At 39.6% G+C, this 15,108-nt stretch overlaps 1 protein-coding gene across 4 annotated transcripts in view; it reads right to left on the bottom strand.

Moving 5' to 3' along the window:
* The window catches only part of ARL15 (ADP ribosylation factor like GTPase 15), a 429,148-nt gene that overhangs the window by 362,934 nt on the left and 51,106 nt on the right, over positions 1-15,108 (bottom strand). Inside the window, exon 1 of one of the 4 annotated variants that reach the window (XR_010157239.1) lies at positions 1-15,108. This exon is cut by the window's left edge and continues 69,870 nt beyond it; it is cut by the window's right edge and continues 22,733 nt beyond it. The exons of the other annotated variants lie outside the window; for them this stretch is intronic. The gene's annotated coding sequence lies outside the window, so the exon portion shown is untranslated. 4 annotated transcript variants of the gene reach the window in all.

Below are 15,108 nucleotides of genomic sequence, written 5' to 3'. Positions count from 1 at the left end.
AACACGGGAAGGAATTCTCTCTTGTATACACCCAAAAGTTTTTCTAAAACGGGAAAAAAAGGTGAAATCACAAAATCAAACACAATAAAGGTCAAGCTAAAGAATCATCTAGACTGGCAGCAATATCATAACTTCCTGTTATAAATATAAAGTAATGGGCTTTCAAATCAGAAATGCAATTTGATAGAAAGGCCATTCTACCAGGCTCTGGAAATTGAGTCCAAGGTGGACACTATCTTCCTCTCTCCAGCACTGTCCCTCCCCATCATTAACACCATTAATGATTTCCCTAATTCCACACATTACGTAAACAAAGAAAAAGGTAGCCATAAAAAAAAAACATCAGAAGGTTAATCATCAGCATTTATTAAAAATTAATAGCACTACTGGTGTTTTCAGCATTTTTAAATTTGAAAATTTTAAAATTAAAAGTATAATTTTAATATTAATATCAATATTAATTTTCAGTGTGTGCTATTTCTAAAATGAAGAAAATACTCTAATAATGATCCCAAGTAAATTTTCTTTATGTAACCAGAATCAATTCAGCAGGAGAGGAATATTCTTCTGTCTGGGTATAATTATGTTTGGGGCTGCCTGCATTAACTTCAATCTTCCCTCCTAATATCTTTATAAATTTAACTTCATGATAATGTTCTATTCCTTTATCCTACTTCTTTAAAATAAGCTCTCAAAGAAATCTTTAAGAATGTTTTATAATATTCACAAGAAATTAGTAATCATGGATTTGTAATTAGTAACCACTGAATCTTAGCAGGAATTATGAAAAAGAAAATCTATGGAATAGTATGTGTCAAACAAATAGTCACACCTTGCTTGCCTTATTCAACTGGGCAGAAATCAGACTTAAGTGAAAACTTTTAAAAACTTCTTTCAGGTTAAATGAGCAGACACTTTTTGAATTAACAGAACTCTAATTTTTAAAATCTCTTAAAAGAGACAATCTGATGTATTAACAAAAGAACAAAACAGAAGCTTGGTGATCTGGACTCAGGTACCAACTGGTGCTACTGCTGACTGGCTATGATGTAACTTCAGGCAAGTTCAAAAATGCTCCCTGGGTCCTAAGCACTCTTGCTCTGTGAAATCAGGATGGGGACTTCTTTTTTTTTTTGAGATGGAGTTTTGCTCTGCTGTCCAGGCTAGAGTGCACTGGCGCAATCTTGGCTCACTGCAACCTCCGCCTCTTGAGTTCACGTGATTCTCCTGCCTCAGCCTCCCAAGTAGCTGGGATTACAGACATCTGCCACCATGCCCAGCTAATTTTTGTATTTATAGTAGAGCCGAGGGTTCACCATGTTGGCCAGGCTGGTCTTGAACTCCTGACCTCAAGTGATCCACCCACCTCGGCCTTCCAAAGTGCTGAGATTACGGGCACGAGCCACTGTGCCTGGCCTAGGATGTGGACTTCTGAAGTCCATCATAATTCTATGATAAGCCCCTTTCTGATAATATTGTATCCAATTCACACGGTAATTAAAATAGTTCAAAGAGTTATCAACACTGCACCCTTTTGTCAGTTCTTCATTGTATATCCACCCAGGGGAAGTGTCATTGATAGATTTCTGAGCCTTAATCCCTTAAATCATAACAATATCCCAGAAATATTAGGTGTGTCCTAGAAAGTCTATAAAGATCTTCACTCACTTTTTTTTTTTTGAAACAAAACTGCCTTCCCTTCTTCCTCCTGTTCTTTTTCTCTGTCAAATTAAAATATTTCCCTTAAGGTAAACTTCACAAATAAGGGTCTACAAACTCCTCTATGCGCCCTTATTCTGGGTTTTCTTTTCACTAACATGAAGCTATTCTCATCTACACGATCCCTCCGACAACTTGCCCACTCCCTACATTTCAGAAGACACTCTCAAAGCTCTTGCTCTGTAGCCCCGACCTATCCCCCAAGCTTCAGACTCTCATAGAAACTATGTGTTGTACAAAGCCACATGGACATCCCATGGATGCCTCAAACTCAACATGTCCAAAACTAACCTCCTCCAAACATGTTCCTCCTCCCAAATTCTCTATCCCACTTCACAGCACCTCATGCCCACCACCATCCCAGGCACCCAGCCAGAGACGGGGAATCTACCTCACCACTCCTTCATCTCCCTGACTCAACACACATGATACACAGACAAGGCTTTTATCTCTTACATGTGTTTTGAAACTGCCCCCTTCTCTCTCTCTATTCCTGCGACCATCACCAAGTTCAAGTAACTTTTCTTTTATTCACATGTTTTCATCAAGCTTAGGTACTCACCACCTCCTGCTTGAGAGGCAAAACCTCTTTTTATATACAAAGCATGCATACACACACACACACACACACACACACACACACACAGAGTACATAAAACATATACACAGTATCTCTGTGGTATTAAAATGTCATAAGGGAGAGGGTGATTAAGAAAAAAATGTCTAAAAAGCCCAGGATGGTCGGGGAAGCATAATGATGAAAAGGTTGAGAAATGCTACAGTTATTGGATTTATAGCTCCTTATCAGCAAAGACTGTATAAATACATGATAAAATTTCTAAGATAAATAATTCAAATTAAAATAATTTGCATTTTTGTTTTCTCCAAAAATTTCTTTTGTATCTTGGATATTATTAAATGTAATTTGCCCTCTGCCAAAGGGATGATGCCACTGGATAGTCATGAAGGTGAATAATTTCCTATTAAAAGTAACCTAGAAATTAAGGAGTTAAAGTGTTTTTTTTTAAGGAAATTGTTTTTTAAAACACATTATAAAATATGTGTGAGAAAGTAGCTAGGACTGAATTAAGATTGAATAGTTATTTATGTCTGTTTCCTGTTTAGCCTTTTGACAATGTTCAGCCCCATATTTTATAGTCGGCTTTGGATAAGGCTTCCCAGAATAACCTTGATGTGGGGTCGGCTGGTAGGGAGGACCCCAGAACTACATCCTGCAATTCACACCCTATGAACGCATACTCTGCTAAACTCAACAACTTCAAAACAAAAAACAAATGTCACTGTCCCATTTCCTCTGCAAAGCCTTGTTTTCAAACTCCAAAACACAAAGAATGGGAGGAAAGGAAGAGAAAAAAAAAAAAAACCTAAACACGTTTAGAAACAAAGGCACATTGTGAGATAACATTAAGAGTCCTTTCATATTTTTTAAATTCAGCCAAAAATTCCCCTTCAAAATCTGAAAAACGGAACAGGTGAAAATTCCCCTTCAAAATCTGAAAAACGGAACAGGTGAGTCTATGAGAGAAACAAATATCACATTAGCAACGTATTTTTGATGTGTATAGAACATCCTTACTCAATATAACATACTATATTAGTATTTATAAATATAAATACTAATTTATGGACAAATGCTTGTCAGGTTGGGCAATTATAAAAATGAAAACCTCAAATCACAGAAAAAAATAAATAAAATAAAATGAAATAATAAAAACCTAACAACAGCAGAGGAACTTCCATAAATGGGGAGAGTTGGTGAATGTGAAGGAGAAAAAGATGATGGAGCTTTTTTACAGCACGAAGACAAAAATTCCTAGCTTTGGAAGTGGGTCTCTGAAACATGAGGGCATATTTGATTAAAAAAAATTAAGAACAATAAAGGGAAGAAAGCTGATGGTAAAGACCAGATTCTTAATACACCATCAAAATTGGAGGGCTTCTAGTAACCTGCTATGAACTAAATTGTATCTCCCCCCAAATGTGTATGTTGAAGCTCCAACCCCCAGAGTGATGGTTTCTGAAGATGGAGCATTTGGGAAATAACTGGATTTTGAGAGGTCATGGGGGTTGTCTCACTCAGAATCAAAGTCAAACCAACAAAACTATCTCTTACCATGACCAACAAGACCATCTCTCTTCACCATCCTATCCCATCCCACCTCCGACCTTACCTATCTCCATCTTCTCTTTCTCGGACTCACTCTCCTGCAACCATACTTGGCCTCCTGGCTGTTCACTGACTAACCAAGGTTGCTCTGATTCAGGACCTTTGCAATACTGTCTCCTCTGCCTAGAAAGGACTTCCCTCCACTGTCTGCATGGCTTACTCCTATAGCTTCTTCCCTTACAGGGAAATAAATTTTTCTGACTCCCATCCCATACACTCTTTTTTCTCACTGCCTTATTAATCACCAGAGCCCTTACCACCATTTGACATTCTTTCATTTACTTATTTGCTAATTGTAGGTCTTCTCTACTAGAATGTAAGTTCCATGAAGGCAAGAATTTTGTCTGGCTCATCAGAGCAATGTCTTACACATACTAGGTGTTCTTTAAATATTTGCTGAATGAGTTGGTCTTGCTCATCTCTGAACTGTTAGTGCCTGGTGCTAGCTGTGTGTATGTTGAACTAATGAGTATTCAAAGGAAGCAAGTCATGGGAATAGATGAATTCACTCCCCAAGTCAGAAGAAGAGAAAAAGGCCAAGCATGGAACACTGAGAGACTGGTAATACTTAAAAAATGAGACTGACAGCTGGGTGTGGTGGCTCACGCCTGTAATCCCAGCACTTTGGGAAGCTGAGGTGGGAGAATCAGTTGAGCCCAGGAGTTTGAGGTCAACCTGGGCACTGCAGTGAGACCCTGTCTCTAAAAAAAAAAATAAAAAATAAAAAAAGAATCAGTGATGGAAAAGAAGCCAGTGCAGGAAACAGAAGAAGAGCAACCCAAAAATTAGAAGAAAAATTAGGATAGCGTATTATGGAAGCCAAAGGAAAAATGATCAGTAATATCATAACTTGGCAGACAGGATGGGGGCTGAAAAGAAGTGGATGCATATAAAATTAGTTGAGCTGAGGTAGTACAGTCCAACTAATGACCCAGTTGCAGTTGGCTAAAAAAAGAAGTGGAGGTAGAACTTTCGATGTACTTCTCTTCTAGAAAGTCCATCAGTAAAGAGAAGGAAGAGTCAAATGTGCAATGGCAGGGAAATAGAGCAGAGAAGGCATTTTTCAGAATAGAAGATACTTGAGTCAACGAAGAAGGAAAGACAGAAGAAGATATAAGAGGAAGTGAAGATAACAGAGAAAAAAGTTCAGAAGGGAACGGGAAGAGTAGAGGTAACCAATTAACCTTGGGAATAAGGAAGGAGAGAGATAGGTAACAATATACAGAAACACTTGAAGGAGAGGAAAAGTGCAAGAATTCCCATCTCTAGTTTCTAAGTGAAGGAGTTCATGAGGTCATATCTGAGAGTAAGAAAGGAGAAGTGTGGTTGTGGTTAAGATTAAAAAAAAAAAAAAAAAACTTTAACAGCTGTAGGAGAAAAGAAGGAAATCGATCCCTAGTTGTCTAAGGAATACACAGAATTCCTAAGGCACGACAGAGGAGCCAGGAGAGATTGTAAGTCGTTAATCACTATCAAAGCCAGCCAACAGGGCTACAGCGGTTTGTCACACAGCAATTGGCAGGCTGCCAGGAGAAAAACCGAGTTAGAGTGGCTGTGCCTGGGACTGCATCTCAAGGGTCCTGTGGAGAATATATTCAATGACTGGTCATAGGGTGTGTCAGACCATTTTTGCATTGCTATAAAGAAATATCTGAGTTTGGGTAATTTATAAGAAAAGAGGTTTAATTGGCTCACGGTTCTGCAGGCTGTACAGGAAGCATGGCACTGGCATCTGTTTCTGGTGAGGTCTCAGGAAGCTTACAATCATGGCAGAAGGCTAGCAGGGAACAGGCCTGTCACATGGCAGGAGTGGGAGCAAGAGGTGGGGGTCGAGGGAGGCACCACACACCTTTAAACAACCAGATCTCCTGAGAGTTCACTATCATGAGGACAGCACCAAGAGGACAGCATCAAATCAACCATAAGAAATCCACCCCCACAATCCAACCACCCCTACCAGGCCCCACCTTCAACACGAGGAACCACACTTCAACATGAGACTTGGGGGAACAAACACCCAAACCATATCACAGGGCTTCTGGCTAAGCAGGGAAATAAAAGCAGCAGGTTTGGGTGAGGCTGACAGAATTGGAGAACAGGAAAGAGATCAGATTTTCAAAATCAGCATGATGATGAGAAGCAAGTTTAGTTAAAGTTGGAGAAGAAAATACCTGATTGTGCAGTCTCTGAAGTGGGAAGAACAAGGTTCAGTAAGTTCTGAGGAGGAGAAATGAAGGTCGCTAAGAGACAAAGGTCTGTGATTTTGGTGGTCTTGATGAGAGACATGATGGTGGAGAGAGGGAGAAGTACAGGGACATGGGTAGTAGGGACGGGACCAAAAAAAACACCAAGAGCTGGTGACAAAGGGCCATTGAAGATGGAGCAGAGTCCACAGGTCCTGGGGGCAGCCTGGAGGGAGAACCCTGTTGGCTGTGAAACTAACTGGAAATCCCACATCTTCTGATCCCAGAACAACCCAGCTCTGGAGAGATCTAGACTTACAAGTAGGCACAGTGAAGGTCACTAGGGTCACCATTTTAGTCTACCTGAAACACAATTCACTCTCTGAAAGAAGTTATAAAAAGCAAGGTCCACCTCCTAACAGTGACAGGCTAACTTTATTTAACTAAATATAGTTTTACTATATTTAGTAATCTATCTTCAAATGCTTTCAATCAGATGCTATATTAAATTAAATCAGCCTATCTTCCTAATTATTAAGCATGGCTTGGAAAAGCTGAAGGAAACACAACACTGCTAATTTGCACAGAGGCTTAGAAAGTGATTCACTTGAAAGCCCCTCCCCTAATTCAGGTAAGAAGGAAGAAGAGAAGTAAAAAAAAGATGTAAAGCTTTAATTACTGGCTCACACTTTTTATGATAAAACACACACTGCAAAATTCTAAGGTGGCCAAACAACTCTTAAGCATGCTTTGAACTTTAGTGCAAAGAAAGAGATACGTCTGTAGGCTTTTGACAAACATCTAGGTATTTTCATTTAATTTTCCCACTCTTGTTTGTTGAGTATGTTTTTCCACAAGCAGAATTAAATTAAGGAAAGCCAGGCTTTTTAAAAAGTAATTGAATATTAGCATTAGTCAACAGCAACAGTTTGTAATATGGTATTTCCACTGCAGCACCTAGGGATGGCAGAAAACAGAGGCTGCTGATAAACTGTACTGGCATCTTATCTGTACCCTTACTAGATTTCTAAAGTTTATTTAAATGGTTATTCTGTATCTGTGTCTCATAAAGGGATGTCATCAGAACTGCCACCTAAGGAGCTATTCCTAAAGACCTCAGACCTACTGATTCAGAATCTCCAAGAACAAGGATCCAACAAGTAGATTTTAACTTCTTCAGTGTCCACCACACTGTCCTGTTTAAGAACACCTGTAGTGTAATAAGGTAAGCATGAAGTGTCCCCAATTAAGAACACAATCAGCTTTAGAGCAGTGGTTCTCAGCCTTGTCTGCACAACAGAATCACCCTGGAGGACATTACAAAATCCCAATGCTAGGCCACACCACAAACCAATTAGTACATCAGAATCCCTGGGGTGAGACCTAGATATTGGCCTTTTGCTGCCCATGGGATTCCCATAGTCAATCAAAGTTGACAACCAGTGAAGCAGAGGACCACGTCAAACAACTGTTTAATGAATAAATGAAAAAGACTAATTTAAAATTCTCTGAATTTTTCCTTATTGAACACAAGAAATGATATTCCATGCTATCAGCAACATGCAGACTAGGATCAAAGGGCTACGGACCTTATAGTAACTGGAGAGATTGTCTATGAGTCATCAGGCAGACAACAGAAACCAAACTAAGCAGGTGGCAATGTGTTAGGAAACTCCTGAATGCATTTAACATTTAGTAAAAGGATCTCGACATCACTCCAGGCAAAAGGAATGTTGATCTAGTAGTTAAGGTAAATTTTCTTTAAGGAAGAGACTGCCTCATTAAGTCACCTTGTGCAATCCAGTTCATTTCTTCAAACCTTTCTGCTGCAAAATAGCATCAAGAAAGTTCTGAAGTCCGGGTTTTAGATACTTATTTTGCTCTTTTTAAAAGGAAAACACTTGCTACTTAGAAGTTCATCTGTGCTTTTGCTCCCTGGACTTTCTGAAGTTTCAGCAAACAAGTCTTTAATAAAGATACCATGCATTTAACAAAGGACAAGATTTCTCTCACCAGTTTAACCACCGACAGGGTTCATGTCACAGGATGAGGGTCAATCAGGATTGGTCAAAGTGATGTCTAAAAGGAAGAAGCTGAGGCAAAATTAACATGGAGTTTATTTGGGCCAAGGCTGAAGACTGCAGCCAGGGACACTTCCAAGTTGCCTTGGGGGGTGCTCCAGAGAACGCAAGAGAGAACAAGTTTGTTTTGTTTTGTATTTTTGGAGACAAGTTCTCACTCTATCACCCAGGCTGGAGTGCAGGGGCCCAATCTCGGCTCACTGCAACCTCTGCCTCCGGGCTCAAGCAATCCTTTCACCTCAGCCTTCCGAGCAGCTGGGACCATAGAGGCGCGCACCACCATGCCTGGCTAATGTTTTTTATTTTTTGTAGAGACAGGGTTTTGCCATGTTGCCCAGGCTGGTCACAAACTCCTGAGCTCAGGTGATCCACCCGCCTTAGCCTCCCAAAGTGCTGTGATTACAGGCATAAGCCATCATGCCTGGCCCAGAGGTCAAGTTTTTTTTTTAAAAAAAGCAAGAATCAGGAGAGGGGACAATTACAACCATTGTTCACCAGGAATTCTCATTGTCTTACAAAAATAACATTGATTATTGGCTATACATTGTTGAACTATAGGTATATGGCATTTTATGGCTTCTCGGCAGCAGTCAGCATAGCGCTCAAATAGCAAGTGGCTTCAAGAGGTAATTATTTAGCTCAAGGGGAGTGATATGACTCCTGTTTCATTCCAATGCCTCTCTTGGGCCTGAAAATTTAAAGGGGCTCACGTTCTTCAAATAATGGATTATGAAGCTGGGTCATACCACTTCCACAGGGCACCAAGAGCAGCCCAAGTAATCAACATGTAACCCCATGTAATCAACACCAGCCCAGGGAGCTGGGAGTAGAGGTTAGGAAGATTGAAGAACTGATAAAAACAAAGTACCACCAAATGAAAATCTATACTCACTCAATTCAAACACAAGTGGGTTCCCTGCCAAGCCTCAAGAGAAAACTGGAAATAGGTTAATTTTAAAGTTACAGTTAGTTATGTAATTGACTTAAGGAATCAGATTTTTTTTTTTCTTTGAGACAGGGTCTCACTCTGTCACCCAGGCTGGAGTGCAATGGCGTGATCACAGATCCCTGCAGCATCGACCTCGGAGCTCAGGTGATCCTCCCACCTCAGCCTCCCAAGTAGTTGGGACTACAGGTGCACACCACCACGTCCAGCTAACTTTCCCATTTTTTGAAGAGACAGGATTCGTCATCTTGCCCAGGCTGGTCTCAAACTCCTGTGCTCAAGCAACCCTCCCACCCTGGCCTCCCAAAGTGCTGGGATAACAGGCATTAGCCACCATGCCCAGCCCAGATGATACATTATAAGTACCTACATAAGGTTAAGAAACCAGTGAGATTATTTTCCTAAACTAAAAGAACTTCCACAAATTTTGGCAATCTTTGAAGATCACTAACAAGTTTCTTAAGACATGGGAGCATTGCAAGATAGGAGCTTGGGGGTGATGAAATAGAGCCAGAAAAACTGGACTCTATTCTGCACAAATTTTCTTTCAAAATTAAGACAATCTTTTGCAGATTAAAATAAGGATCTTCAAACTCTGTTTCCGTGGATCACTGATCTCTGTGCCCTGAACAGAGTCATTCCACTACCCAAAATCAGATAATGAAGATCCTTTGTCAACTAACACAGAGGAATAGTTAAGAAGATTGTTGTCAATTTCATGATGCACTTACATTTTGTAACCTTGGGTACTTGCTATATAGCTTGTCTACACAAGCCTCTATTATATAAGGAGTCTGACTTATTACAAAATTATACATTAGCTATTCGAAGCTTATTTTTTAACATTTTGAGGTGTCACAGGAAGAATGCTAAAACTTCTAGGGGCTCTGTCACCACTAAATGAATTTGAGGACCAACCAGAGCAACAGTCTGTAGTCTGTATTTTCTTTTATGACTAATCTTAATACATAAGTCATAAAGAAGTTGACAGGAGTAAAGGCATAGTTTCTTTTAGTAGAAGAGTTCTAAATCACAAAGACCCTCATGATGGTTTTATGAAAAGGGTCCTTTCAATTCCCTAGCACCTAGCCTGGTGCCTGGCATGTAGTAGGCCCTTCGTAAAGTGGTTTGACCTGAAGATGGAGACATAAGCACTGTTAAGTGTGTCCTTACACGAGTTACGTGGCTGGCATAGCCTTGCTTTCCTCATCCAGAAAAAATCAACAGGGGAGAGGGGCAGGGGATAAACGTTATCACAAAATTGTTTACCTAAAGTTTAATAGGAACTTATCATTTGCAAATCATATTAGTGAAGGTTGCTTTTTGCATTAGAGCAACTGTGCTCTCCTTTCTGCTTTGGACACTAGCAACTCTAAATTGGTTTCCAGTCTTTCACAGCTCCATGCTGCGCTTTCAAATCCTCACTCCATTCCCGTTGTGATCTGAATGTTTTTCTATCACGCCTGTTTAGAGACAAGGTCTAGAAACATGGCACAGAGTATAGCTAACCACCTTGGCCAATTATAGGCATGACCCTGTAACCTTTTTTTTTCACTGCTCCAATCCTTCAATTCCAGGAACTTATGTTCCCAGGAAAAGCTAGTTACTGAAATGGACACACGTATAATTAGTTTAGAGAATGTTCCAAACTCTACTCCACATCATTTTTTTTTTTTATTGTTGCATTTACTGTTTGTTTTAATGGCTGGAAAGGGAAGTTTAAAAGGAAAGTGCCAGAAACAAAGGAGAATGTTTAAAACATACAAATCACCCTATAAACATAAAAAATAAAAAACAAAGGAGAATGCTTAAAACATACAAATCACCCTATAAACATAAAAAATTTTAATTCACTGGTAGTAAAAGATGCAAATTAATAATTACTATTAACTCAATAAATCCACAAGATACTTTATCTTAGGTAGTAAAGATTTTGTTTCGTCTCCCTTTAAATTATAACATCTAGAGTTGAGATAAGGAGGTGAAGAAAAGGATAGTTTCTCTCACACTAAGCTGGTGGAAGTATAAATAACAGGTTGAGCACACCTAATGGGAAAATCCAAAATCTGAAACGCTCCAAAATCCAAAACTTTTTGAGCGCTAACATGATACCACATATGGAGAATTCCAAAGTTGAACTCATGTGATGGGCTGCAGCCTAAAACAGTCAAAACTTTGTTTCATGAATGAAATATTTAAAAATATTGTATAAAATTACTTTCAAACCCTCAAAACTACACAAATACCTGGAAATTAAACAATCTCCTCCTGAATGATTTTTGGGGTTAACAAATCACGATGGAAATTTAAAAATTCTTCAAGATGAATGATAATAATGACACAAGTTTTCAAAACCTCTGGGATACAGCAAGAGGAAAGTGCTAAGAGGAAAGTTTATAGCACTAAATGCCAACATCAACAAGTCTGGAAGTTCACAAATTGACAACCTAACATCACACCTCAAGGAACTAGAGACAAAAGAAAACACCAAACCCAAAGCTAGCAGAAGGAAAAAAAAAAATAACAAAGATCAGAACAGAACTAAATGAAACTGAAACACAAAACAAAAGATTAATAAAACAAAAAATTGGTTCTCTTAAAAGATAAAACTGATAGACCATTAGCTACACTAACCAAGAAAAAGAAGAGAGAAGGTTCAAATTAGTTCAATTGGAAATGAAAACGGAGACATTACCACTGACACCACAGAAACACAAAAGATCATTTGAGACTGCTATGAACACCCCATGCATACACACTAGAAAATTTAGAAGTAATGGATAGATTCCTGGAAACATACAACCCTCCTAGCTTGAATCAGGAAGAAATAGAAATCCTGAACAGAAGAATACACACAGCAAGATCGAATCAGTTAAAAAAAAAAAAAAAAAAAAAAAGCCAACAAAAAAAAAATCACAGGGCCAGGCAGACTCACAGCCGAATTCTACCAGACATTCAAGAAAAAATTGGTGCCAACCCTACTGAAACTATGCCAAAAGACTGAGAAAGACGGAATCCTCTCAAACTCAGTCTATGAAGCCAGTATTACCCTGATAGCAAAAGCAGGAAAGAATGTAAAAAAAAAAAAAAAGAAAGAAAACTACAGATCAATTTCCCTGATGAACATAGATGCAAAAAAGACTCAACAAAACACTAGCAAACCAAATCCAACCGCATATCAAACAGACAATTCACCATGATCAAGGTGGGGTTCATCCCAGGGATGCAGGGATGGTTCAACATATTCAAGTCAATAAATGTAATTCATCACATAAACAGAGTTGTAAAAAACCATGATCATCTCAATAGACACAGAAAAAGCATTCAATAAAATCCAGCATTGCTTTGTGATAAAAACCCTCAACAAACTATGCATAGATGGAACATACCTCAAAATAATAAAATCCATCCATATATGACAAACCCACAGCCAACATCATACTGAATGGGGAAAAGTTGAAAGAATTCCCCCTAAGAACTGGAACAAGACAAGGATGCTCACTTTCACCACTTCTGCTAAACGTAGTACTGGAAGTCCTAGCCAGGGCAATCAGGCAAATGAAAGAAATAAAGGGAACCCAAGTTGGAAAAGACGATGTCAAACTCTCTCTGCCAATGATAAATGAATTCAGTAAAGTCTCAATTTACCAAATCAATTTACACAAATCAGTAGCACTACTATACACAAAAAACGACCAAGCTGAGAATCAAATCAAGACCTCAACCCATTTTACAATAACTACAAAAAATAAAATACCTAGAAATACACTTAACCAAAGAGATGAAAGATCTCTACAAGGAGATATATATATCTCTGTCCCAAAATCCAGGCTCAGCAGAAGGATCAAAGCCAACACTTCACCAAAGAGGAACACACCCCTAGGAAAGCCAACATTTGACTTTTGACCTGAGCTGCTAAGATAAACTGGGCCAAATTTCTATTTATTAGGAATTCCTATTTGGAAGCCCAGTCGTGCTTGTAGGCTCTGGATTTGAGATGCTATGAATCAGGATCAGAGCCAGTGACCATGTGGAATGTGGAGCCAATTTCAACATAAATAAGCAGATAAGTTGTATGATGCATTTTTATTATAATCATATATTACTTTCAAAATTAAAAACAAATGCAAAAACTTTTGGTAAGAAATAACCCAAGTATCTGATTGCATGTCAGAGAAGAGGATACTGGTTTCCTGTTGGTGAATACCACCTGCATCTATTCCAAGCCCACACAAAGAAAGTGCTGGAGGCAAAACAGGGATAGGTACTTGTTTTCAGACCACAATTGTTGGTTTCTGCTTTCCTGTTGTTTTTTTTCAGAGCTGTCTATAAACACAGGAGTATTGACTTATTACTGCCATAACAAAAACACCTTGTATTTGCAAAACATACTTAAGTGGAGGTACGGGAACTGTTCTGTAGACACTGGCTAAGTCAGACACACAGTCATAGAACCACACGGGCTGCTGAGCTCAAAGCACTTTATAAATCTACCCATCCTGGCCAGGAGCAGTGGCTCACGACTGTAATCCCAGCATTGAGGGAGGCCGAGAGCCAGGAGGATCGCTTGAGTCCAGGAGTTTGAGACGAGCCTGGGCAACATAGTTAAGACTTTGTTTCTACAAAAAAAAAAAAAAAAAATTTATGAGTGAGGCATGGTGGTGTGTGCCTGAAGTCCAAGCTACTCCAGAAGCCTGAGGTAGGGGGATCACTTCAACTTGGGAGGCTGAGCTGTGACTGTGCCACTGCACTCCAGCCTGGGCAACAGAGTGAGACCCTGTCTCAAAAAGAAATCAACCCATCCTCCCGTTACAGATGGATACTCATGGAGGGACATCAAGTTTTTACATTATTCACGAGCTATGTCTGTCTAGCCCCATTTTTTTAGGGGATCTGAGGCAAGAGATTCATAGAGAAAAATCAAGGTGCTGGGAAAAGAGCAATTACTAATCCTTAAAGAACTACACTCTAAGAGAGTCCACCTTCTCTTGAAAGGAAGTCCTAGATCACAAGCTGATCCTAATTCAACTATAATTCCCATACTGTCCCTAGAATAGCTCCAGAATATACAAATTCCCCAGGGTACTTAATTCTACCTGGGGCCAAAAAAGTCCCCAATGCAGCTCAACATCCTCTGGAGTAATGGAAAGCCACCCAGATCAGAAGGGGAATGGAAGGAGAGGGGCATGAAATGAAAAACAGATTCTCCCTAAGATTCAGTGATCAAGCCAAAGCTGCCAAGAAACATGAAGATCACAGGCCCAAAGCACCCACCCTGAGCCCCTCCAGGCTAAGCTGAGGTGGGGAAACGGGGGCAGTGTCATGGAATGGGGAGAACATGATGCCAGAGGTGGTTGCCTCAGGCTCTGTAAGGAAAACACACATTTTGAAACATGAACAACCATATAGACCAATTCAAAGAAAGGGGCAAGACTGTATTCAGTCTAGACAGCTACTTCAATCCTTGTTGTCCAGTGGAGACACTCTCAATCCAGCCAAGCTATCCTCTTGGCTCTCAATTTAGGACAGAGAGGCCTACATTGAATGATTAGAGCCTAATAGGGTGCACCTATGATCATTCATCTTGGACCCAGTATTCATCAGGCCTCTAAACAAAGAACAGAACAGCCTGGGGTCAACCATGGGCACTCACCCATTTGAATAGGCAGGACTCACTCACCCCACATACACACACATACTCATATATGCACACACACATAAACTTAACCTTGGGGTTGGCTGCTGTCAAACAGTTCTGTCATCCATTCCTGATGACTCACACCAGAGAAATAGATATATAAGTAAACTGGAAAACTACAAATCACCCCTAAATCATTTCTTTCCAGGAATGAGGATGTGATTTTTCAGCAACTCAACATTTCTATTAGCTTATTTATCCCACACGTCTTCTCCTTCCCAATACTGAAACTAGGTGAAATTCCCTGAAGTGACGGCAAGTGAAAGAAACAGGTTAGAGATGAGTGGAAAAAA

The sequence above is a fragment of the Pan troglodytes genome, chromosome 4 (assembly GCF_028858775.2).
Source record: "Pan troglodytes isolate AG18354 chromosome 4, NHGRI_mPanTro3-v2.0_pri, whole genome shotgun sequence".
NCBI classification, from domain to species: Eukaryota; Metazoa; Chordata; class Mammalia; order Primates; family Hominidae; genus Pan; species Pan troglodytes.
This window is presented reverse-complemented; position numbering and strand designations above follow the sequence as displayed.